This window comes from Dryobates pubescens, chromosome 5 (genome assembly GCF_014839835.1).
Source record: "Dryobates pubescens isolate bDryPub1 chromosome 5, bDryPub1.pri, whole genome shotgun sequence".
NCBI classification, from domain to species: domain Eukaryota; kingdom Metazoa; phylum Chordata; class Aves; order Piciformes; family Picidae; genus Dryobates; species Dryobates pubescens.
The window spans coordinates 43004568-43031096 of NC_071616.1; the positions used below are offsets into that span (position 1 = coordinate 43004568).

The 26529-nt window shown below is 42.4% G+C and overlaps 1 protein-coding gene across 2 annotated transcripts in view; it reads left to right on the plus strand.

The window, feature by feature from the left end:
* The window catches only part of NOVA1 (NOVA alternative splicing regulator 1), a 187881-nt gene that overhangs the window by 50723 nt on the left and 110629 nt on the right, over nucleotides 1–26529 (plus strand). The window lies entirely within an intron of this gene.

The window sequence follows — 26529 nt, forward strand, 5'->3', positions numbered from 1 at the left end:
CTGACAAACTTTCTCCTGCTCCTTCTGTCCCCTAAGTTGTTTCTATCTGTAGTGAGGAGAGCCCTGTGAAAGAAATAATCCCTTGCCTGTTTTATAGGAAGTCAGTCTGTGCTCTGTCTCCCTCTGTAGCTGTGTTCATCGTACATCTGCATGTCATGAGTGGTACAAACAGAATACAGAACTAACCAGGTTGGAAAAGACCTTCCAGATCATCAGGTCCAACCTATCGCCCAACACCATCTGATCAGCTAAACCATGGCACTAAGTGCCTCATCCAGTCTCTTTTTAAACACTTCCAGGGATCCCTCCCTGGGCAGTCCATTCCAAAGGTAATTTCTCAAGAAGGAGGACCAACAACTGAATTGGTTGAAATCCTTGGGTAGCTGTCATGGATACTCAATGAATTATCAAGTGTTATTAAGTGCCTGAAACAGAAATAAATTAGGGGGAGAAAAACACATAAAGCCTTGGACAATGTCAGAGGTGTGGTCAGAAGCTGATGCAGTCTTTGCCATGTTCTTTCTCAACTGTCAGACTTGCAAACAAGGCATACAGCAGCTGAGCAGGTACAGAAGAAATACTTTGACTTTGCCCTTTAGAATTACTTGTGGGCCTTTTATTTCATATTTTTATGGTAGATCCCTTTCTCCAAGACCAAATCTTTTGGCAAAAATCTTTGTCTTCTATAACGCTGATAAAGTATCAGCGATGATTCCAGTTGGAAGTGGGTTGTCCAGCAGGACTTCCAGTAGTCTCATCTCCAGATTCTCCTCAGAGGTTTCTCTGGGTGTTCTGAAGACCTGGTTTACTTGATGTACCCAGACACTAGTAGTGAGATGCCAGGGCTTTGTATTTTTACTGAGCTTCTATTTGCTTCCATCAAAGGAATTACTGATTGCACAGTGAAGGGAGAGCTGCTGAGTCTTTTGGAGTCTCTCAGCCTTAGTTTCCATTTGATATTGCTAGTTTATATGTGACATTAGCACTTAAAATGTGATCCCATGCACCAGGGGAAGTTTAGGCTGGAGGTGAGGAGAAAGTTCTTCACTGAGAGAGTCCTTAGCCATTGGAATGTGCTGCCCAGGGAGGTGGTGGAGCCACCATCCCTGGAGGTGTTCAAGAGGGGATTGGATGTGGCACTTGGTGCCATGGTTTAGTCATGAGATCTTGGGTGACAGGTTGGACTTGATGATCTTTGAGGTCTCTTCCAACCTTGGTGATTCTGTGATTTCCTTTGATAAAAATGCAGTACAACAGCTGTATGCTGTCTTCACTTATTTTATTGTTTAATATAAATTCAGTTCATTTTTTCCCCCTAACATTTCTTCTCTGTTTATATAATAACGGCCCAAGGTTGAGGTCCTAATATGTTTATCATCACACAAGACCCTTTTTAACCTTAATTTATAAACCATGTGTATTTAGGGCGTGAAACATCAGAAGGGAAAGATCACATCTCCTGACAAGTATGTCTTACTCCATATTTTACAGCATCATTACAGTCATCACCAAAATCTCTCATAAACAGAGCTAGAGTGCTAAGGACCCAATGATCCAGTGGACTCTGGTATTTTGTATTTTTCAGGAGCACAGTGGAGCTGAGCTGATCCTGCCAACTTCTCCGTTTTCTTGGACCGTGAAAGAACTGGCAACCCTACCTTTTAACACTGACTTCTTTTTAGCTTATTTCTGTAAGCTAGTCATCAAACCCCATGATCAGAGCATCATTTAAATCATTTGTGAGACACTTGTAAGAAGGAGTTAAAAGGACTAGGATTTCAGACACTGTGAGTTACACAGAATTAACCAGGTTGGAAAAGACCTTTGAGATCATCGAGTCCAATCTATCACCCAACAGCATCTAAGCAACTAAACCATGGCACCAAGTGCCCCATCCAGTCTCTTTTTATACTCCACCACCTCCCTGGGCAGCACATCCCAATGGCCAATCTCTCTTTCTGGGAAGAACTTCTTCCTAACATCCAGCCTAAACCTCCCCTGGCACAGCTTGAGACTGTGTCCTCTTGTTCTGGTGCTGGTTGCCTAGGAGAAGAGACCAACCCCCACCTGGCTACAACCTCCTTTCAGGTAGTTGTAGACAGCAAGAAGGTCTGCCCTGAGCCTCCTCTTCTCCAGGCAAAACAAGCCCAGCTCCCTCAGCCTCTCCTCACAGGGCTGTGCTCCAAACCCCTCCCCAGCCTTGTTGCCCTTCTCTGGACATCTTCCAGCAACTCAACAGCTTTCTTGAACTGAGGAGCCCAGAACTGGACACAGGACTCAAGGTGTGGCCTGACCAGTGCTGAGTACAGGGGCAGAATGACTTCTCTGCTCCTGCTGGCCACACTATTTCTGATACAGCCCAGGATGCCATTGGATTTTTTGGCCACCTGGGCACACTGCTGGCTCATGTTCAGCCTACTATCAACCAGTACCCACCGGGTCCCTTTATGCTTGGCTGCTCTCCAGCCACTCTGACCCCAGCCTGTAGCACTGCATGGGGTTGTTGTGGCCAGTGTGTAGAACCCTGCACTTAGATGCTTTAAATCTCATACCATTGGACTCTACCCATCTGTCCATCCTGTCAGGATCTCTCTGCAGAGCTCTCCTGCTCTCTAACAGATCAACATCTTGTACTTGCATCGATTTTGCACGTTTCAAACATTTGACTATGAGCAGGGGAGTATAAAGACTCAATATTTAAATCTCAGTGTTCCAAGACATCCCCCTTTCAAAAGATCTGTTCACTTAAGGAAAATCCTGGGGGTTTGGTTTTGTTTGGTTGGGTGTTGTTTTGGGTTTTTTTTGTACAAATAATGGCCTGAAATTGTAAATAAATGCCAAAATTATTTTATATTTTATGCACTTGGTGTTAGTATTTATTTAAATACCACAGATCAATGCCACTTTAAGTGTCTTCATAGTTCATACCTGTGATTTAGCTCACCTTCTTTTGTAAGGTGCATGCAATTAAGGTTTTCCACACTTCTTGTCTGACACTTGTTTCCCTTAATTCTGCATAACTGCATTTATAACCCATTCATGTTTGACTGATGAGAACATTTCATGTGCTTGCAGTAGGAGCTTGTTTCTTATTTTTATGGCTCTGCATTCTTATTCTCTTGCACCAAGTATGGCCTGCAACATCAATAAAGCCATGACGCCTTTAATGGTGATGATTTGTGATTTCACTAGGCAGTGCTGGGCAAGCTGGTGGAATTGAAACTAAGATCATAGAATCAATAACGTTGGAAAAGACCTCAGAGATCATCAAGTCCAACCTGTCCCCCAACACCTCATGACTACTAAACCATGGTACCAAGTGCCACATCCAATCCTTTTCTGAACACCTCCAGAGATGGTGACTCCACCACCTCCCTGGGCAGCACATTCCAATGGCCAACAACTCTTTCTGGGAAGAACTTCTTCATAACATCCAGCCTAAACCTTCCCTTGGTGCAGCTTGAGACTGTGTTCTCTTGTTCTGGTGCTGGTTGCCTGGGAGAAGAGACCAACCCCCACCTGGCTACAGGCTCCCTTCAGGTACTTGTAGACAGCAATAAGGTCTCCCCTGAGCCTCCTCTTCTCCAGGCTAAGCAACCCCAGCTCCCTCAGCCTCTCCTCACAGGGCTGTGCTCGAGGCCTCTCCCCAGCCTCATTGCCCTTCTCTGGACACGTTCAAGTGTCTCAATATCCTTCTAAAATTGAAGAACCCAGAAGTAGACACACTACTCAAGGTGTGGCCTAACCAGTGCTGAGTACAAAGGCACAATGACTTCCCTGCTCATAGGAGTAAGAACAAAAGTCTCTTCCCCATGTCCACCCTCTTTGTGTTCAAAATCTTCACCTAATGCAAGCAGACAGTGGGAATATTTGAGAGCCTGAATTTAGGGAAGCAAGACAGTATAGAGGATCTTCGTGGGCTTTTATTGATGACTTCAAGAAATAAGGTGCAAGCCAGGAGTAATCCCACTGTATATGAAAGTTCACTTGAATGATCTGTATGGACCTATTTGTTGGTGTTGATTTCTGAGCTTGATTTTTGAGCTATGTGCTGCCATTCATGTGTTTAGGTGCCTTCTGTGTGAGCAGCATGGTGAGAAATGAGCATGCATCTGCTGATTATTTTCTTGTTTGCTTTCACAGAGGACATGAATGTGTACTTGTGTGTAGTTTTATAGTGCAAGCATGCTGGGTCGAGAATATTGCACTTTCAGTTGCTACTGAGTATGGCAGATTGATGGTTTTTCTGCAAGCAGCCCTCTTGGATGCAGTTGCATGTGCTGTGTCTTGAATTCTCATTCATACACACATGGATAAATATAGAAGATAGGATGCAGTTTTAATTTTAGAGTTTGATTTATTATATTGAGAACAGATCACAGGTTCACAGGATGTCAGGGGTTGGAAGGGACCCGAAGAGATCATTCAGTCCAACACCCCTGCCAGAGCAGGACCATACAATCTAGCTCCGGTCACAGAGGAATGCATCCATACAGGGCTTTGTAGGTCTCCAGAGAGAGAGATACCACAGCCTCTCTGGGCAGCCTGTTCCAGTGCTCTGTGACCCTCACAGTGAAGAAGTTCTCCCTTGTGTTGAGGTGGAACCTCCTGGGCTGCAGTTTACATGCATTGCTCCTTGCCCTATCCCAGGGAGCAAGTGAGCAGAGCCTGTCCCCTCCCTCCTGACCCCCAGCCCTCACATATTTATAAACATTTATTAAATCCCCTCTAAGTATTTTCTTTTCCAGACTCAAAAGCCCCAGGTCCCTCAGCCTCTCCTCATAAGGCAATGCTTCAGTCCCCTCATCATCCTTGTAGCCCAGATGTCCATATCTTTTGTTGTTGTTGTTTGGATACAGAAGACTTCACTCTTGTAATGGCTCTGCTTTGTGAACTTAAATTCCTTTTTTCTCCCCCTCAAACAGTTTTCAAAATGAAAAGCAATAGCATGCATTTGTGTGCTGAGCAATGTAAAAAAGTCCAGTGTAAAAGCCAAATCTTTGTTTTACCTGTTTTCATACTTTTAAATGATAAAACACATCTAAAAAGAGATCACAAGAGGAGGCTCAGGGGAGACCTTATTGCTCTCTACAACTACCAGAAGGGAGGTTGTAGCCAGGAGGGGGTTGGTCTCTTCTCCCAGGCAGCCCAGAACAAGAGTACACAGTCTCAAGCTGTGCCAGGGGACGTTTAGGCTCAAGGTGAGGAGAAAGTTCTTCCCAGAAAGAGTAATTTGCCATTGGAATGTGCTGCCCAGGGAGGTGGTGGAGTCACCATCCCTGGAGGTACTCAAAAAGGGATTGGATGTGGCACTTGAAGCCGTGGTTTAGTAGTCATGAGGTCTTGAGTGGCAGGTTGGACTTGATGATCTTTGAGGTCTTTTCCAACCTTACTGATTCTATGATATATTTGCTTTATGATCTTATTTTACATGTTACTGTGTACTTATTTTCTACAGCACACATTATATGATTTTTCTTCATGTGTGATTCTTGGTCCCCTGTAGCTGACCTGTAATACTCTGTAGATTTGCAGCTAAAAGTAGTCCTGGGTAATTATAACCCCCCAGTATGTTATTGTTTAATCTGTTCAGAATAATAGATAGCTTTAATTTGCTATGAGGACAGAGTTCTTGCATCAGAGTTCTCATTGTGAAAACTATTTTACAAATCTAGGGTGACAAGGGACAAATCATACAATGACAAGTAACTAACATTTCAGTTAAAAACTCTAGAATTCCAGAATAGAATTAACCAGGTTGGAAAAGACCTTTGAGATCATCGAGTCCAACCTATCACCCAACACCATCTCATCAACTAAACCATGGCACCAAGTGCCTCATCCAGTCTCTTCCTAAACACCTCCAGGGATGGTGACTTCACCACCTCCCTGGGCAGCACATTCCAATGGCCAATCTGTCTTTCTGGGAAGAACTTCTTCCTAACATCCAGCCTAAACCTCCCCTGGCACAGCCTGTGACTGTGTCCTCTTGTTCTGGTGCTGGTTGCATGGAAGAAGAGACCAAGCCCCACCTGGCTACAACCTCCCTTCAGGTAGTCGTGGACAGCAATAAGGTCTTCTCTGAGCCTTCTCCTCTCCAGGCTAAGCAACCCCAGCTCCCTCAGCCTCTCCTCACAGGGCTGTGCTCCAGACCCCTCCCCAGCTTTGTTGCCCTTCTCTGGACACCTTCCAGCAAGCAGGTGTTGAAACTATAGCCTGGATAGTTCTGCAGACCAAAATCTCTTCAATGCAGCCCGTCAATGAAATGCTGAGAAAGCCCTCTAACTGGTCTCACATCACTTAAAAAGTAGCTTAAAAGTTTGAATCCTCTGGGCTGTGTGCTGCATGCTTCTTTATAAAGTGCATGGACCATAGATGGACAGCAATTTGAAGAAGCTTGCTGTCAGGAGAGTCCCCTTGGAGAGTTTCAGAAGCTGTTACACTGCTTAAAATAGGAAACCCACTTGTTTCCTTTACAGGAAGAGAATTAAATACAAAAGCCTTTCTGCCAATGTTAATACTGTATTCTTAATCTATTATTGATTACATGCAATAACTGCTACTGTTTTATTAGGTGACTGTTGGAAAATGTAGAAAATCACAGCATAAAGGGAGTGATGAAGTCTTCCTATAGCCAAAGTCACAAGGTGACAATAGAACTGCTGCAGAAGAAGGGAGAACAGCTATAGAAGTCCTTTGCAATATAATTTCTGAATATCTCTGAAGGAAGAGGAAGATACAGGACTGAGGATTTTAGAGTAGCACTCTCTTTCCCTCCCTACACACTGCCACTTGTATGTCTGTCCTTCTGAACCTGTCTGTATTCTTTGTATGTATAATTTCTCATGCTGCTGAAGAGCTTGCCAAATTCTAGCAGCAAACATGGAATCATAGAATGGGTTGGGTAGGAAGGGACCTCCAAAGGTTGTCTAGGCCAGCCCCCCTCCAGTCAACATTAATCAGGTTGCTCAGAGCCTTTTCAAGTCTGACCTTGAATATCTCCAGGGATGTGGCCTCAACTACCTCCCTGGGCAACCTGTTCTGGTGTTTTACCACCCTCTTGGTAAAGAACTTGTTCCAAATATGAAGTATTTAAAGTCCCTGCTCCACCTGTAGAGATACTAAGCAAGACATGAAATGGAAATAAAGCTTACAGTGGGTTCAAAAGTGGCAGTAATCATCGGTCATTGCCATGTCAGAAACTCGTATGTAGAAATTCTAAGTAAACTGCCTTTATCTTTAGGCTGTCTGGGCATAGAATCATAGAAGCACAGAACTGTTAGGGGTAGAAGTGATGTCAAGGATCCTCTAGTTCCAACCCACCCGTCATGGGCAGGGACACCTCACACTGGATCAGGTTGCTCACAGCCACATCCAGCCTGGCCACAAAAACCTCCAGGGGTGAGGCTTCCACCACCTCCCTGGGCAACCTGTGCCAGTGTCTCACCACCCTCATGAAAAACTTCTTCCTTACAGCCAATCTGAATCTACCCATTTCTAGTTTTGCTCCATTCCCCCCAGTCCTATCACTCCCTGACACCCTAAAAAGTCCCTTCCCAACTTTCTTGTAGCCCCCTTCAGATACTGGAAGGCCACAATTAGGTCTCCTCGGAGCCTTCTCTCCTCCAGACTGAACAGCCCAAACTCCCTCCCTTATATATTAACAAACATTCCTCATTTTGCGGAAAGTTACCTGAGAACTTGGCATTTCAGTGAAAATACTTGGTTTAGATGCTTGAATTGCCACTGATTTTGAGCTAAATTGCCTCAATCTCTGTACTGGTATTTACAGGAATGAAGGTGTGGCCTGAAATAACCTTGCCTTAATCAAAGCAGTATAAGGTGGAAGTGGTAGTCAGATAAATGAAGCAGGGACAGGATTTCTGAGACTTAACTGTAACATTTTATCTGAGTTCATCTAGGATAAGCCGTCAGACTTCCACTTGATCTATTGATTAGATGGTGTTGGGTGAGAGGTTGGACTTGATGATCTCAAAGATCTTTTCCAACCTGGTTAATTCTGTATTCTAATTCTATATTCTGAATTCTCATGTGCTAACTTCTGCTCTCTACCCAGTGGTTAACTGTTGGCTTAGATCTTGTTGCAGTCGTCGCCTATTAAAAACAAGACTGGAAATTACCACTTGAGGCTATTCATTACATAGCCTAAATAGCTTCTGCTTCAGAAGTTACTGAGGAAGTAATATAGGATAATTGTTCTAAAGTGGACTATCTTGAGTGGTGACAAACCTTAGAGTTCTTACCTGTTGTGTTACTCTGTACCTTTTAGAATAGAATAGAATTAACCAGGTCGGAAAAGACCTTTGGGATCATTGAGTCTAACCTATCACCCAACTCTATCTAATCAACTAAACCATGGCACCAAGTGCCTCATCCAGTCTCTTCTTAAACACTTCCAGGGATGGTGACTCCACCACCTCCCTGGGCAGCACATTCCAATGGCCAATTACTCTTTCTGGGAAGAACTTTCTTCTCATCTCCAGCGTAAAGATCTGCTCTTTGTAAGTCACAATGTGAAAGATTAGGTGTAAGGGAGCACTGGATGACCAGGTAATATAGTACTTTTAGATTCTAAGAGCACAATTAGATTCTGAGTGTCTTAAAATGTTATGGATAAGACTTATTTCAAAGTGTATTGAATTACCAGTAGGCTTGATAAAAAAAATCATTTGCAGTATATGCTCAAGTTTCTAAACCTTGTACATAGAATGGTTTGGGCAGGAAGGGACCTCCAGAGGTCATCAAGCCTAACCTACCTGCAGTGAGCAGGGACATGCTCCACAGATCAGGCTGTTGAGAGCTTTGTGAAGCCTGACCTGGAACATCTCCAGGCATGGGGCCCCAACTACCTCACTGGGCAGCCTGTGTCAGTGTTCTACCACCCTCATGGTAAAGAACCTGTTCTTAACATCCAATCTAAATCTGTTGCTCTTTCATTTCAAACCATGGCTCCTCATCCTACCTCTACAGGCCTTTGTAAACAGTCCCTCTCCATCCTTCTTGTAGGCCCCCTTCAGGTACTGGCAGGCTGCTATTAGGTCTCCCCAGAGCCTTCTCCAGGCAGAACAACCCCAGCTCCCTCAGCCTGTCCTTGTAGGAGAGGTATTCCAGCCCCCAATCATGTATGCATGTTACATATTTTTTGCCCAGGGAGGTGGTGGAGTCGCCGTCCCTGGAGGTGTTCAAGGGGAGATTGGACGTGGCACTTGGTGCCATGGTCTAGTTGTGAGGTCTGTTGGAACAGGTTGGACTTGATGATCCTTGGGGTCTCTTCCAACCTTAGTTACTGTGATACTGTGATACTGTGATATTACATATGCTACTGAGGAAGGGTTTCAGTCATAATTTCAAGCTGCAGAAAAGGGACCTACATTAAACATAATAAGAGTTTTGATGATGTCTCCAGCACTTGAATAAGGCATTTTTAAGTACCTCTCTTTTATGCAACAGCAATATTTTAATTGATACAAGATCTGTGCCTTCAAAATGTTGTCTAGTTAAGAATTAATATTAATTTTGCCTCAAATCAGTTCAATTGTTGACCAAATCTGTTTTACAGGTGTAAATTGCAGAGATTAAAATGAAAATAAAAGCTTTCAAAATGAAGTTATTAACTGCTTACAAATTGAATCATTCAACATGCTATGTTTTTATGTCCTGAATTAAAAGTAATATTGGTGAGGTTGTCCTTCAAAGAGTTGCAATACAGTATTTAATTGTCAGCTGCAGCTTCCATTGTTAGCCTAAGTAACAAGATCATAATTAACTTGCATATAATCATTGGCTGATATACTTAGCAGCTCCTCTCTGATTCATTTGTGTGTGTGTGTGTGTGATTACTCACAATTCGTAGCCTTGAGAAGCAAAGAACTTCATACTTAGGACAATACTTAATTGTCAGGAGTAGTTCAAGAAAGTCTGAGTCTTGTCCTGCTCGCTTCACCTTAACAGCACCCTCCAATCAAGAAATAAATCAAAGGCTCTTCCCAGCATCCCCCAAGTAGGATGACTTCCTAAGCTTATTGTCCTGTGATTTGTAGACTCTTTCTGGCTGGTTCAGTAGTATATAAGTAGCCAGTAGCTATCACTAGGAAACAAACAAACAAAAAGACTACAAAAGCTGTTTCTGGGTCCTCATGTTAAAAGCAACAGCATTTTAGTATGGCAGTAATGTGCTTCTGCTTCTTAAAGCTTTCTCATTTCTGAACTCTGTAGTCTGTGTAGTGATATGCTAAATTTAGTGTGGTTGTCATTCTTAATTGTGATCTTTACAGACTTTTCCCCCCCCTTCATTTTTATCTTAGTTATGAGTTTCATAAGGATTCAGTACTGACTTCAGATATACTTTGCCAGAAAGTCACTGTCCTGGTTTCAGCTGGGCTTGAGATAATTTTCTCCAATAGTAGCTAGAAAAGTGCTGTGCTTTGGATTCAGTATGGGATTTACTATGAGAAGAATGCTGATAATGCATTGATGTTTTCTAGTTGTTGATAAGAAATCAAGGACTTTGCAACTTCCCACATCTTGGTAGCACGCGGGTGTCCCAGGAGCTGTGAGAGAGCATCACCAGAACAATAGACCTGAAGTGGACAGTGCAATATTCCATATCATACAGTGTCCTGCTCAGTAGTTAGGTCAGGGATAGATGGGAAGCTGGGGTTTTCTCTCTCTCTCTCTCTTATGGGATTGTGGTTTCAGAATTTCCTCCTCCAGGATCACTAGCCAGGAATGAGCTGGGGCTTGGTTAGTGGGTGATGAGCATTTGCATGGCACATTGCTTATTTGTATCATCTGTTATTACTACTATTATAACTGTGGTTTTAATTTTACTTCAATTATTAAACTGTTCTTATCTTTACCCAAGAGTTGCACCTTTTTTTCCCCCTTTTCTTCAAATGTCTTCCCCATCCCTGTGGGAGGAGAGGAGGAGTAAGCAAGCAGCTGCTTGTCGGCGGGCATTAAACCATGACAGTCACTATTTTACTGGGAGGCATTTAGAGTTAGAATAGAATAGAAATAATAGAATAGAATTAACCAGGATGGAAAAGACTTTTGAGATCATTGAGTCCAACCTATCATCCAGCACCATCTAGTCAACTAAACCATGGCACCAAGTGCCCCATCCAGTCTCTTCCTAAACACCTCCAGTGATGGTGACTCCACCACCTCCCTGGGCAGCCCATTCCAATGGGCAATCACTCTTTCTAAGAAGAATTTCTTCCTAACATCCAGCCTAAACTCTCTTTATTTAACAAATATAATAAAAGAGTAAATAAAAATTGTTGTTGGAACACCAGAGAGCAGAGGACTATGTCACCAAGTCCTGGTTTAGGCAAAGAACCCCTTATGAGGCTTTAAAGTTCTTCCTGTTGCCACCCTGCTAAACTATGTTTGAACTTGGATTTAGGGCTGGGCAGCAGCTCTCTTTGTTTTGTATTTGCATCTGCCCCAGCCACATTTTGGTTGATTCTCTGCCTTTGTTCTGCACTGTGCATTCTCTGGGATATGCTATGGACTACAATCTTTTTCTGTCCCAAAGCAGATGAAAGCTTTATCGTCTAAGAATAAATAGACATAATAAAAATGGCAAGGTTCTGTCTTCTGCATATGATATGGACTTAATGGGAATCACATCAGTTCTTGATTTTGTTACTGGAATAGCTTTTAAACTGTAGTACAAGCCCTTCTTACTGTGTAAAGCAGCTGTTGTAGGACCAGAACGTTGAAGTAGAGTGAAAAAGCAACTTCTGTTTTGGTACTCAACTAAATGTTTCTTTGCTGTTGTTTAGAATATACTAATGTGGATGAGAAGAGTGTTAGCATTTGCTTTCCTCCAGATCTTCAATATATGTTTGTGTGTTGAAAGACTTAAAAATATATAATCCTGGGCTGCATCAAGAGAAGCAGGTCGAGGGAGGTGATTCTCCCCATCTCCTCCACTCTGGTGAGACCCCAGCCGGAGTACTGTGTCCAGTTCTGGAGCCTCTGTTACAGGAAGGATCTGAAGGTGCTGGAAGGTGTCCAGAGAAGGGCCACGAGGATGATTACAGGGCTGGAGCTCCTCTCCTATGAGGACAGACTGAGGGAGTTGGGGCTGTTCAGTCTGGAGAAGAGAAGGCTCTGAGGAGACCTCATTGTGGCCTTCCAGTATCTGAAAGGGTCCTACAAGAAAGCTGGGGAGGGACTTTTTAGGGTGCCAGGGAGTGATAGGACTGGGGAGAATGGAGCAAAACTGGAAGTGGATAGATTCAGATTGGATGTTAGGAAGAAGTACTTCCCCATGAAGGTGGTGAGACACTGGCACAGGTTGCCCAGGGAGATGGTAGAAGCCTCATCCCAGGAGGTTTTTGCTGCCAGGCTGCATGTGGCTGTGAGCAACCTGCTGTAGTGTGAGGTGTCCCTGCCCATGGCAGGGGGGTTGGAACTAGATGATCCGAGGACCCTTCCAACCCTAACAATTCCATGATTCTATAACCACTAGTATTTCTAATTCCACTTAGAAGACAGCAATGCAATACTAAAGAGAAAACTGTTATTGATGTATCTTTAAAAGCATATTTTTGCAGCACTGCTATGAATCTAGCTCCACAACACGCAGCGTCTCAGTGAGGTTATCTTGTCAGTTAATGTGGTAGAATGAAACTGCTTTTTAAATAAATTATTGTCAAGACATAGTGTTGATTTCTAAGGCAGATAAGGAAAATGAGCATGCTGGTTGTGTGTCTTGGATTCTGGAAGAACAGGGTAGTTGTTCTTTGTGTAAACAGATTTTATGCTTCCAAAACATGAGCAGAAGTTTGAAACTCGCCTCTACTGCACCAGGTTCTACTTTTAACTAAAGATAACTAACTTGTCTAATTGGGTTTTAGCTAATTATGCAATTTAGCCAATCTAAGTTTGCAGTGAAACAAATGTAGTTGTTTAACTTAGAGAGTTTGTTTTGCAAAAGGTTTACTGCAATGTCTTTCCAAAAGCGTGTGACAGTGCCTCCATACATTTGTGTTTATATGTATAAAGTAGGAGTTCCTTTGCAAACTAAATGCCTTTTGAGTATGTTCCCCCTTGGATCTGCAGATTATTGGCTAACTTCATTAACTTCACATAGTGAAGCACTTTCAGTTGAGTTCTGTTTTAGTTAAGAAAAATTTAAGTGCTACAAGTAACTCAGGGGCAGTAATTTCCCCCCTGTTTTCTGTTTTCTAATCATTTATGTAGCAGTCAGACTGAATAATTTCTAATGTATGTGGACCTTGTCTTCTGTAAACTGTTTTCTTCTATTTTGGGTTTAGTAGTTGAGAAACAGGAAATACTGCACAATTGTTCCTCTTTATTACTGAAGTAGGAAGTGAACGTGGGAAGAAAAATCAGCATGATTAAAAAATGCTTGGAACACACTTGTATCCTTTGTGCTGAACTGTACTTCTTCAAAAAGCAAACAAACAAAAGGCAATGCACTTGGAACTGCTGCTACTCCATGGCTGTGAATATTTGCATTCTCCCCATCATGAGGACACAGAGCTGTTGGATTGAGGCCAGGGGAGGGGAGGGCCACAAAGATGATCCAAGGGCAGGAACACCTCTGCTAGGAGGATAGGGTGAAGGAGCTGGGATTGTTCAGCTTGGAGAAGAGAAGACACTGGGGGAACCTTAGGAGCTGCCTTCCAGTACTTGAAGGGATCCTACAGGAAGGCTGCAGAGGGACTTTTCATCAGGGTGTCTAGCAATAGGACAAGGGGAAATGGTTTTAGGCTGAGTAGGTTTAGACTGGATCTTAGGAAGGAGTCCTTCATTACAAGGGTGGTGAGACTCTGGAATAGGCTGCCCAGGGTTGTTGTGGATGCCTCCTCCCTGGAGGTGTTCAAGGCCAGATTGGATGAGGCCTTGAGCAGCTCAGTCTAGTTGTGAGGTGTCCCTGCCCATGGCAAGGAGTTTGGAGGAGATGGTCTCTAAAGTCCCTTCCCGCCTAAAGCATTCTATGCTTCTATTCTTTAGTAAATTTCAGTCCAGCAATTTAACTCTCAAGAGGGAATGCTTTGGCTCTGAAGTCACTGATGTTAAGGAACTCATCTGAAACATAACTTCAGGAATACCAAAATACATATAGGCTGCCACTTCTTTTTTGATAGATTAATTAGTTGAAGTTGGTGATTTTGTGTATGCTCATTGAACACTGTTCCAAAAAAATAGCAGTTACAGACAACATCCTTCTGCTTTCTGCCTTTCAAACTCTTCCTTCTGCTCTTCATGACTAGTGTATATCCTTAAAGGATGAACAATGTATGTTTATGTCCTCTCTCTTACCTTACTTCTTTCCAGGTGTACTGGATTCCTAGTGTGAATTTTAGAATCTAAAAGCAGTTAAATAAAAGACATTAAAATGAAATTCTCAGTGTAGGTATTGACCCTTTATAGAGCTGGAACCTCTCTAGGTGTGGTACTGTGAAGGTGACCTCCACATTAGCAAGAATTGCCCTGGATGTTGCTCTCAAAATCTGGAGTAAAAGCAACTCTGAAGTCTTTCTTAACATGAAAAAAATCAGGAGTGAAATAAGGACTGTAGATGGTATCTCTTTGCTGCTCAACAGGATTTTCCTTTTAATTTAAGATAAACATTGCCAAAGAGATGAGCAGTCTTCTGTTCTCAAATACCTGATGCCAACTGCAAAAACAGCAATATGTTCACTTCTGCAAGCCCATGATGAGCATGGGGAAAATCAAACCAAACCCCCTCTGTTAAATATCTTTGGATTTTTGTGTGTGCTGTGATATGCTACATAGGATTATGTTGTGTTGTGAGAGTATATGATAAAGTACAGGATCCATAACCCATAAAGCACATCCACTCATTTGTGTAACAATGGGAAATGTGGGAGTATTCCAAAATTGTCAGAGAATGCAGCAATTCTGCTTGTATGTGTATATACATATATATTCCTTTTAATACATAAGGAATAGATTCTTTTAACATTTGAATGGAAATTTACTCCCAACAAAAACAAGAACTTCAGTCTCTCGTAAAATGATGGAAGGGCTGCAGAACCTTACAACCCTTAGACAAAATTCTGTGGCTGTGTGTAGAAAAGAGAGAAACTTAAGAGGTAAAGTTGAAAATAGTTGAATTGTTGCAGTATAATATGTAAATTGGTCCCTTTGTTTATGACATTCAACTTGTTCATTGGAAGAACAAATGTAATTTTTCTATAGAAATATTTTTCCTGGTACCTGTTAGGTCATAATCACCTAATCTAGTGTGAGGTGTCCCTGCCCATAGCAGGGGGGTTGGAACTGGCTGATCCTCGAGGTCCCTTCCACCCCTAACAATTCTGTGATTCTATAAAGTATTGGGAATAAATCCATGAGTACTCAAATATTTAAACTCCTATCTAAGAAATGGAAGAGTTGTAGTACTGTGCTGCTTGTATTTGTTTAAGTACTTACTTGGTTCACTGAAAGATTTACATTTATCAGTACTTTCACCTCAAATTTGTGTCCACTTTAATAGTGAAGAAAAAAAATGTGAGCAAAATGTTACAGTCTCAGATATTTACTTATAGTTCCATATTCTTTTGGCATCAAATTTCTCCAAAACAACTGTATTTAAGTGCAGTGTTTTCATAGAATCATAGAATCAGCCAGGTTGGAAAAGACCTCTGAGATCATCAAGTCCAAACTATTACCTAACACCTCCTGACAACTAAACCATGGCTCCAAGTGCCACATCCATCCTTTCTGAACAGCTCCAGTGATGGTGACTCCACCACCTCCCTGGGCAGCACATTCCAATGTCCAATCCGTCTTTCTGTGAAGAACTTTCTCCTCACCCCAAGCCTAAACTTCCCCTGGCACAGCTTGAGACTGTTTCCTCTTGTTCTGGTGCTGGTTGCCTGGGAGAAGAGACCAACCCCCATGTGTCTACAACCTCCTTTCAGGTAGTTGTAGAGAGCAATAGGTCTCTCTTAAGCCTCCTCTTCTCCAGGCTAAACAGCCTCTCCTTCAGCCTCTCCTCATAGAGCTTATGCTCGAAGCCTGGACATGTTCAAGTGTCTCAATGTCCTTCTTAAATTGAGGGGCCCAGAACTGGACACAGTACTCAAGGTGTTGATTCTTTCTTAAGAGTAGCTTTATTATGATGATGAGTAACCATTCTTAATATAGCACATCCATTTGATGCATTTAGTAATGTATTTGGCACTGAGTAGGCAGTGCTCCATCACAGACTATAACCATGCTTCTAAATAAACACTTAAGATGATGGAGTTGCACTTTGTAATATAGGTGACCCAGCTCAAATTACAATGTTTGCAGAATTAGGAAGACAGTCCTTCAGTGTCAAGATATAAAGCCAGGTAAGGTAACTAGACATCCATCAACTTGAAGGCATTTTAACTGAATGGTAAAGCTACATTAAAAACATTAGGACTATTTTAAATTCTTTCTGAAACTCTTGCTAGGAGCATTTCTACGTTAAGCTTTACAGAGTGGCTAATGCCAAGGGTGAAGCAAACTATGGACCTCATCATAGTACTTATTATTTTTGTATTGTTTTTTTTACTGAATACAGAGGAGTTTGGAGCACAAGCCCTGTGAGAAGAGGCTGAGGGAGCTGGGGTTGCTTAGCCTGGAGAAGAGGAGACTCAGGGGAGACCTTCTTGCTCTCTGCAACTACCTGAAGGGAGGTTGTAGCCAGATGGGGGTTGGTCTCTTCTCCCAGGCATCCAGCACCAGAACAAGAGGACACAGTCTCAAGCTGTGCCAGGGGAGGTTTAGGCTGGATGTTAGGAAGAAATTCTTCATAGAGGGAGTGATTGCCCATTGGAATGGGCTGCCTGGGGAGGTGGTGGAGTTGCCATCATTGGAGGTGTTTAGGAGGAGACTTGATGGGGTGCTTGGTGCCATGGGTTAGTTGATTAGGTGGTGTTGGATGACAGGCTGGACACAATGATCTCGAAGGTCTCTTCCAACCTGGTCTATTCTATTCTATTCTATTCTATTCTATTCTATTCTATTCTATTCTATTCTATTCTATTCCATTCCATTCCATTCCATTCCATTCCATTCCAGGAGTAATACTGAGCTGTTACTACTTTTATTATCCAATAATAAAAAAATCAGGATTTTTTTTCTGTTGATTTACTGAATTTGTGGAATGAATACATACCTATGTAATATATACACTCACACCTAACCTGAATTATTTTGTGTATGCAATCAGACCTAAGAAGAAAATGTGCATGTTACTTGCAATTTCTGAGAAGGCTTTTTGCCTTTGCTGTTAAAACCAGAGCTGTCCAAAAAACCACTGCTGGCACTGAAGAAAACCTTAGCCCACAGAAAAGAGGATATATTCCTTTCAAGACAGATTTCAAGAGAGATTTCACTTTTACATACATGTTTTGCTGAAGAATAAGTAAAGCTACATCATTTTACCCATTTTCTTGATATATGTATTGCTGTGAGTTTTCTGAATATTTTCCTTTTCTTTATATATAAAAAAACCTACCCCAAAACCTCAATTTCTGTTGCATTTACAGCAGTAGCATTTCTGTATAGATTTAATGGTTGGAGAGGTGCTATAGAATCATGGAATCAGCCAGGTTGGAAAAGACCTGAGAGATCATCAAGTCCAACCTATTACCTAGTACTTAACACATCATGACAACTAAACCATGCCTTCAAGTGCCACCTCCAGTCCTTTCATGAACACCTCCAGTGATGGTGACTCCACCACCTCCCTGGGCAGCCCACTCCAATGGCCAATTACTCTTTCTGTGAAGAGCTCTTTGCCATCTCTTGCAAAGTTTTGAAACTTGAAGAAGCATTTGGTAAAGTGACTGATTTTCATATTTAATAAGAGGTTTTACAGAAACAGGAAATAAAGACATCTACAGATTCAAGTTTTCAGATAGACATCTGAAAACTGTTGTGATTTCTCTTTCCCCCGTTTGTCAAGGATATTTTGGAGAGCTTTTAAAGGGGATAACCTTCCACTGTGGAACCTAATTTTAGCTTGAAAGGCTACTCATGGCAACTCAAACTTTTTAATCTCTCTTTGTTTTCATTAATGCATTAATCCTCTACATCACTTTTGTAGTGGATGACCAGTTAGCAAGGTGAAAAGATCAGAGGCCTTTGGTGGTCCTCATCTAGTTCAAGAATGCATTAGCAGATAACAAATCTTCACTGAGCAAGAACATTGTTGGTATACTGGTTAAAAACAAAGGTGGCATGTTTTTTTCCCCAAACAACTGAATGCAAGATTAGAGTTTTTCTGGTGTTCACTAGGTTCAAAGCATATTAGTCAGTACATTCATAAAAACTTTAGGTCTTTCACACTTGAGAATCACAGAATCAACAGGTTGGAAAAGACCTCAGAGATCATCAAGTCCAACCTATTACCTAATACCTAACACCTCCTGACAACTAACCCATGGCTTCAAGTGCCACGTCCAATCCTTTTTTGAACGCCTCCAGGGATGGTGACACCACCACCTCCCTGGGCCAGCACATTCATGTGGCCTATTACTCTTTCTGTGAAGAACTTTCTCCTCACCTTGGGCCTAAACTTCCCCCTGCACAGCTTGAGACTGTGTCCTCTTGTTCTGGTGCTGGTTGCCTGGGAGAAGAGACCAACCCCCATGTGTCTACAACCTCCTTTCAGGTAGCTGTAGACAGCAATAAGGTTTCCTCTGAGCCTCTTCTTCTCCAGGCTAATCAACCCCAGCTCCCTCAGCCTCTCCGCACAGGGCTGTGCTCCAAACCCCTCCCCAGCTTCGTTGCCGTTCTCTGCACACCTTCCAGCAACTCAACATCTTTCCTAAACTGAGGGTCCCAGAACTGTTCACAGTACTCAAGGTGTGGCCTAACCAGTGCTGAGTACAGGGGCAGAAAGATTTCCCTGCTCCTGCTGGCCACACTATTCCTGATGCAGGCCAGGATGCCATTAGCCTTCTTGGGCACCTGGCCAATTCAAATCTGACATACTTGTTAGGGAACCATCAACATATGAGATCTACTAGTCGTGACATAGGCCTGACAAAGCAAAAGCAGATACTTCAGTTTCAGAAATCTGCAGAGCAGTGACATGGCATTCCATTCAATTTTTTACCAGATATCACAGACTGGAAATGTGAGCTTTGGCTGATACTGCTGGGAAGGAGAGTGCGGCAGGCAGCTGTAATTCCCATCCTGTAAAGGTACTGATACTTAAAAGTCTCTGTAGTCCAAATTGGTACACAAAAGTACTAAACTGTTGAATTTGGACCTTAGATCTATTTTTCAAAGTTCATTTTCTGCCAACCATTCCTAGATGCCTTGTGGATACACTTACAGTATGGATACACTTAGAATATGTTTTAAGATATGAGTAAGGAGAAGGTACTTTGGAGTTGCTTGCAGATTGCTTCCTGAAATACAGGAACCTGACATACAGACAACAGTGTGTGGAATGCAGTTCCAGTGCATCCCTAGGGTTTAACTTAAGCAAGAGGTTTCTGGAGTCAGTGATATCCAAGTGATTTAAGCTAGAGCAAAATTCTATTCCATGAACTTGCAAGTTTGGTTGCTCCAAATCGAAGGTAACTCTCCTGATTGATTTTTTTCTGCCTTAGTAAATGTCACTCAATTTTTGAGTCTTACTTATTCCTCATGAAAAGGGAAAAAAAAAAAAAGAAAGAAGAGGTTTTCTAGTTTGATCTTCTTACTGAAAGGTATTTCAGTGCAGGGCAAGTTTCAGTGCATTCATTTTACCATATCTTGTTAACATTAGGTTTGTCTGCAGTACTGTAATGATTGCAATTATGGATCCTACAGGGAAGAGTCATAACCAAAAAAAAGTGAATTTATTTGTGGAATAAGATTTTCTTTTTCTTTCTTCTTTTTTTTTTTTTTTTTTTTTGTTGTTTGGTTTTTTTTAATGTTATGCTCTTAAGGAATCAAAGCCTAGAGAGTAACTGAACATGAACATGACTCCATCTACTGTAAAACCCATTCCGTTTTATATATTTTCAGGGAGTATGGAGTGGCACAGGAAGGAAATGGCATATCGCTGGAAAGTTGCTCTAATTCAGCACAGGATTCTTGTGAGAAACTCCTTCTAATATTACATCATCCTATCCTGTTTTCCACAGTTTGCAGTCTGATTCCTTCATTGATTTTCTTTTTTTATTTTAATGCCACTTTTGTTCATATTAGTAACCCCATTCAAACAAACTTAGTGCATTAAATAGGCTTCTTCCATCAGTGTTAGCAGTGCACATCTGAGAGCATGACAATTTAGTGCTGTGCATTTTGTCATACTATGTTATGTGAGGGCTTATGGGTTCCATAATAAAAACCAAAAAACAAACCAATGTTTTTCCCCTTTTAATAAGGTTTTGCTATTTCTTAGCATCACATTTCAACAGGCAAACAAAAAGTCTCCGCTGCTTTCACTCCAGTGAGTGCTTCTGACGACAATGGGAGTAGCACTTCAGCAGAGAAAAAAACAAACAGTGACCTTGCAAAATGCAATTAAAAGAACATGGAGAAAAAGGCAATTCAAAACTCACTGTAATTAACAGCAAGGGTTGTTTTTCTTTTGTCTTTCTGTTTTCTCTTGCCTGAGTTTATTGACTCTTAAGTTGTGATTGCCTATCAGACTTGAAGGAGAGTATTTCTCTTTTTCCTGTTCTGCAGTGTGAAAGGGAGAGCCTGGAAGATATTATGTTTTTATAGATGCTGACTAAAGGTCAGCAGTGACAGTAACAAAGCACATATTTCCAGGTATGACAGCAAACTCATTCTGTGAAACTCCCCAGAGTGTGAAAAATTAAGGTTAGGTTTTGATTATAGATTTAGAAGCAGCATACATAACATGAAGATGTCACTGCATTTCCCACCCCCCACCCTATCTGCAATCCCCTTTAATAAAGTGGTTTTTTCCTCTAAGTTATTTTGTGTCTGACAAACATAAGCCTGCATTTCTTTTTTCCCCCCCTGCATTTTGAATGCATTTTGTACAAAGCAATCCCATAAACGGTGTACACCGATACTGAGTTAGTCCTATCTTCCTCGTCCATTTCAGCATTTGTCCTGTTAGTTAGTGATTTCCTCTGGTTAAAACTGTATCACTCTGCTGTTTCTTACTCCCTCTCTCTGTTCTTCCTGAATCACACATCTATGCAAACTTCTCATGCTCATTTCAGTTACTGAGTATGAAACTGTGGTCATGATCAACTACAAGAACCTGTTACCCATTTGTGACGATGTCCACAAATACCTTGTATTACCTGGTAGCTTGCCTGCCATCATCTCATTTCAGTCTGTGTGCCAGATTTACTTCCTAAAATTCTTTGTGTACTTGATACCAGTGATCTTACATGCAGATTTGGTCAGGTTGGTGGTTTTTGTTTCTTGCAATGATTCATCCTCTCCCTGATTCCCAGGACATCTTGTCTTGACTGTGCTCATCTTCTTACAGGTACTCTACCTGGAACTTGCATCAATAATTTCAAAACTGATCTCAGTTCTCTTCACAGACACTTCCTCCTTACCCATTTGTGGTTACTGCAGATAACTTACACTTTATTTTCCAATAGAGCCATTTGTGTGTCCAATTGCATAGCCAACCTATGAAATTCCAGATTGCATGTGTCTAAACGTTGCTGTTTGCTTGTAAAAAACCTTCAAATGCTTTTTCTTCTTTGCAGGTTACCAGAGCCTTATCTTGGCCCTTAACTTTTGTTTCTTCAATAAGCTGCTTGCAAAGTCATTTGGCTAAGATCTTTCTCTGATCACACCACTGCAGTTTCAGTGCTTTCTAATTCTACATCATGCCAGTTGCACAATGTTCCTGCTCATCAGAGTTTTCTATACTTGATCTCCTTTTCCTAGAAAGAACTTGAGCATGTTGAACTCACAGCCTTTATTAATAACTACATTTGTCCCGAACTGTGTGATCCCTTGCATGAAGAAAGCTTTTATGTCCTTTTCCAAACCTGTTCGTACATTCTGCCTTGACTGTGAAGTTATAAATGCCAAGGATTATAACTGGAAGGATGCTGTGCCCTAATTTTAAAGACTAAACTACAGAAAATAAAATCAAAATGAGATTAACATATCAGAATAGTTTAACCAAGTGTGTGTGTGTGTGTGTTCACGTTCACTTTTGCTCAAAACACTGATACTCTTCTCCTGCTGCTTTAAACATCTAGTTCCATGTTTTCTGCTAGAGGATAGTACCTGGTGCTATGAGATTCTGTTGTGAGAAAGTGAGGAGGGAAGAAGAGAGAATCTTGCTTTCAGTATGTGGGTTGGGGCAATCTCAAGCACCAATTTAGGCTTGAGATAGCATGATAGCAGCCCTAAAGAAAAGGACTTGGGGATACCGGTGGATGAGAAGCACAGCATGAGCTGCCAGTGTGCACTTACAGCCCAGAAAGCCAAGCAGATCCTGGGCTGCATCAAGAGAAGTGTGGACACCAGGCCAAGGGAGGTGATTCTCCCCCTCTACTCTGCTCTGGTGAGATCCCACTTGGAGTACTGCATCCAGTTCTGGACCCCCTATTACAGGAAGGATCTGGAGGTGCTGGAGTGTGTACAGAGAATGGCCACAAGGATGATCAGAGGGCTGGAACTCCTCTCCTGGAGGAGTTGGGGCTGTTCAGGATGTCGGATAGTGATAGAACTAGAGGGAATGGAGCAAAACTAGAAATGGGTAGATTCAGATTGGATGTTAGGAAGAAGTTCTTCCCCATGAGGGTGGTGAGAGACTGGCACAGGTTGCCCAGGGAGGTGGTGGAAGCCTCATCCCTGGAATTTTTTAAGGCCAGGCTGGATGTGGCTCTGGGCAACCTGCTGTAGTGTGAGGTGTTGCTGCCTGTGGCAGGGGGGTTGGAATTAGATGATCCTTGAGGTCCCTTCCAGCCCTGATAATTCTGTGATATAAGTATGAGCAGCTAATTATAAAATTGACATTAAGCTAGAATAAACTTCTTAAAATCATCAGTAAAATTAAAGGATGAAATTATTTATACCATTTCTCGTATTGTGTAGAAAATTGACTGACAACAAGTACTTCGTATATGCACTTCAAATAATATATTGTGATAGAATGCCTAAGTGTACAGAAATCAGATGCTGTTTTGTCTTTCTTTTTGAAGGTCTGACATCCAAGAAGTGTGGTACTCTTCTTGTCATCTAGTGGAGTCCCTCAGGGGTCAGTACTGGGACCAGTACTGTTCAATATATTCATCGATGACCTGGCTGAGGGCACAGAGTGCACTGTCAGCAAGTTTGCTGAGGACACCAAGCTGAGTGGAGTGGGTGGCACACCAGAAGGTTGTGCTGCCATTCAGCCAGACTTGGACAGGCTGGAGAGCTGGGCAGGGGGAAATGTGATGAAGTTCAACAAGGGCAAGGGTAGAGTCTTGCACCTGGGAAGGAACAGCTACATGCACCAGTACAGGTTGGGGATGGACCTGCTGGAGAGCAGTGAAGGGGAAAGGAACCTGGGGCTCCTGGTGGATGGAAGGACGACCATGAGCCAGCAATGTGCTCTTGTGGCCAGGAAGCTAATGCCATTCTGGGGTGGATTAGAAGGGGTGTGACCAGAGGTTCTCCCCCACCTCTACTCTGCACAGGTGAGGCTGCATCTGGAATATTGTGTCCAGTTCTGGGCCCCTCAGTTCAAGAGAGACAGTGAGCTGCTTGAGAGAGTCCAGCATAGAGCCACAGGATGATGAAGGGAGTGGAACATCTTCCATACAAGGAGAGCCTGAGGGAGCTGAGGGCTCTTTAGCTTGGAGGAGAGGAGACTGAGAGGTGACCTCATAAGTGGTTGTAAATATGTAAAGGGTGAGTCCTGAGAGGATGGAGCCAGGCTCTGCTCAGTGATGCCCAATGCCAGCACAAGGGGCAGTGCTGGAAGCTGAGGCAGAGGAAGTTCCATGGAAACAGGAGGAAAAGAACTTTTCACTGGTGATGGAACATTGGAATAGGCTGTCCAGGGGGGTTGTGGAGTCTCCCTCTCTGGAGATATTCAAAACTCACCTGGATGTGTTCCTGTGTAATGCGGTTGGTTGATGGGTTGGACGAGATGATCTTGAAGGTCTCTTCCAACCTGGTTTATTCTATATTCTATTCTATTCTACCTTTGGAGGTGATCCTGCTCTGGCAGCAGGGTTGGACTGGATGAGCTTTTGAGGTCCCTTCCAGGCCCTGAAATTCTGTGATTCTACAAGCTGTGATTTGTGGAATTCTGCTGAATTTTGGGCATTAATACCTGCCATTGGGGAAATGGCCGTTCAGCACAAGATCAGATCCTCCTCTCACATTCAAGCCTTTTAGTTTCCTGTGTTTGTCAGCGTTAAGAATGAAAGCATTTTTTACCTTTGTAAGTAAAATGCTGCGGGTTTAGCGCAGAAATAAATCCATCTGAATGTTTGGTGGATACAAATAGCTTTTATTTGGTGTTTTCATCCATTACAATTCAGTCTGCAAGGCTGTGGGATTCAGAGCACACTTCTAGAAAGGTGCAAACTTTTTCACAATAAGGAGTTTTCCTGATGATGAAGTGTTTCAATATACAGTAACCTCTCCCCCCCCCCCCCACTTCTGCTGTGTGGCTTATAATAGTTGTTTTATGCTGATTTAATGTCTTCCCTGAGAGTACTTTCAAGGACATCTTTGATTAGATTGATCAGACTTAATGAATATGTATATGTATTGGGCTAAATTGTAGGCTGCATTTAAAAATAAACTGTCCTGTGTGTATCATACAGTAGTGGATTGTAGTGGAAGAATGGGGGCATCCATTCTGAATGTGAGGTGAAATAGCTTTAGCTGAACTCTGTTGCAAAATCTTGGAAAGAAATGAATTCAGAATTTTAATGCAGAAATTAAATAATTCATTCTGAAAGTTGAAATTAAGCTATGTGTTACTCACAGAAAGATCCTTCTTGCCTTTTGGTGGTTTCCTTTCCCAGCCAGTTACACAGCTGAAAGCTCTGTATGGTTACAAGATGAACTTTGAGATGAAACAGGCATTGGGGCGGGGGGATATGTTTTTACTATGAGTTAAGGATAGAATAGGATAGGGTAGGATAGGATAGGGTAGGGTAGGATAGGATAGGATAGGATAGGATAGGATAGGATAGGATAGGGTAGGGTAGGGTAGGGTAGGGTAGGGTAGGGTAGGATAGAATGAACCAGGTTGGTAAAGACATTTGAGATCATTGAGTCCAACCTATCACCCAACACCATCTAATCAACTAAACTATGACACCTAGTGCCTCATCCAGTCTCTTCCTAAAAAGCTCCAGGGATGGTGACTCCACCACCTTCCCAGGCAGCACATTCCAATGGCCAATCTCTCTTTCTGGGAAGAACTTCTTCCTAACCTCCAACCTAAACCTCCCCTGGCACAGCTTGTGACTGTGTCCTCTTGTTCTGGTGCTGGTTGCCTGGGAGAAGAGACCGACCACCACCTGGCTACAACCTCCCTTGAGGTAGTTGTAGAGAGCAATAAGGTCTCCCTTGAGCCTCCCCTTCTCCAGGCTAAGCAACCCCAGCTCCCTCAGCCTCTCCTCACAGGGCTGTGCTCCAAACCCCTCCCCAGCTTTGTTGCCCTTCTCTGGACACCTTCCAGCAGCTCAACATCTTTCCTAAACTGTGGGGGAGCTCTTTCAGCTTGTTGCCAGTTGTTGTTGAGGTTGGGGAAACCAAACATAGAAATGTCTTTAAAGGAACATTGTGCTACTTATGGTACTTAGAACAGTACCTATGTTACTAAAGTACGTACTTTTCTGTCTGATATGTTGCAGTATAAGATGCTAATAATATGTGTTTAAATGACAGTCATTGTAGTTTAACTGAAAGAGCTCTTCTTCCTTTTTAATGCCTTTGTTCATCCCACTTCAAAATATTTGAAGTGCTATGGGAACACTAAGATGACAGATGGCATTATGAAGTGACTTTATTGGATTTCCACAGAGGCTCTGATTTTTTTTTTTTTGAGGCTTGCTTTCTACCTGTCGTTCCTGAAAACTACTATGACTTTAGCCACAATCATTTAATAGTAATAATAATAATAATAAAATCTCCCTAGGCCAAGTGAAGGCTTGTTATGGATTGATTCATGAGTTACAAAGGGTGCTTTGAAAACAAAATCTGAGCCAAGCGATACTTCTGCAGCTTTTAATGAGGCTTTATTTCTTGATATTTATTGAGCAAGCACATTCAGGAGGAGCAGGCTAGAACGGTTCCTCAGCTGTGCTGTTGCTTCAGGAGGATGATCAGAGGGCTGGAGCACCTCTCCGATGAGGACAGACTGAGGGAATTGGGGCTGTTCAGTCTGGAGAAGAAAAGGCTCCGAGGAGACCTAATTGTGGCCTTCCAGTATCTGAAGGGGGCTACAAGAAAGCTGGGGAGGCACTTCTTAGGGTGTCAGGGAATGATTGGAGTAGGGGGGATGGAACAAAACTAGAAATGGGTAGATTCAGATTGGGTGTTAGGAAGAAATTTTTTACCATG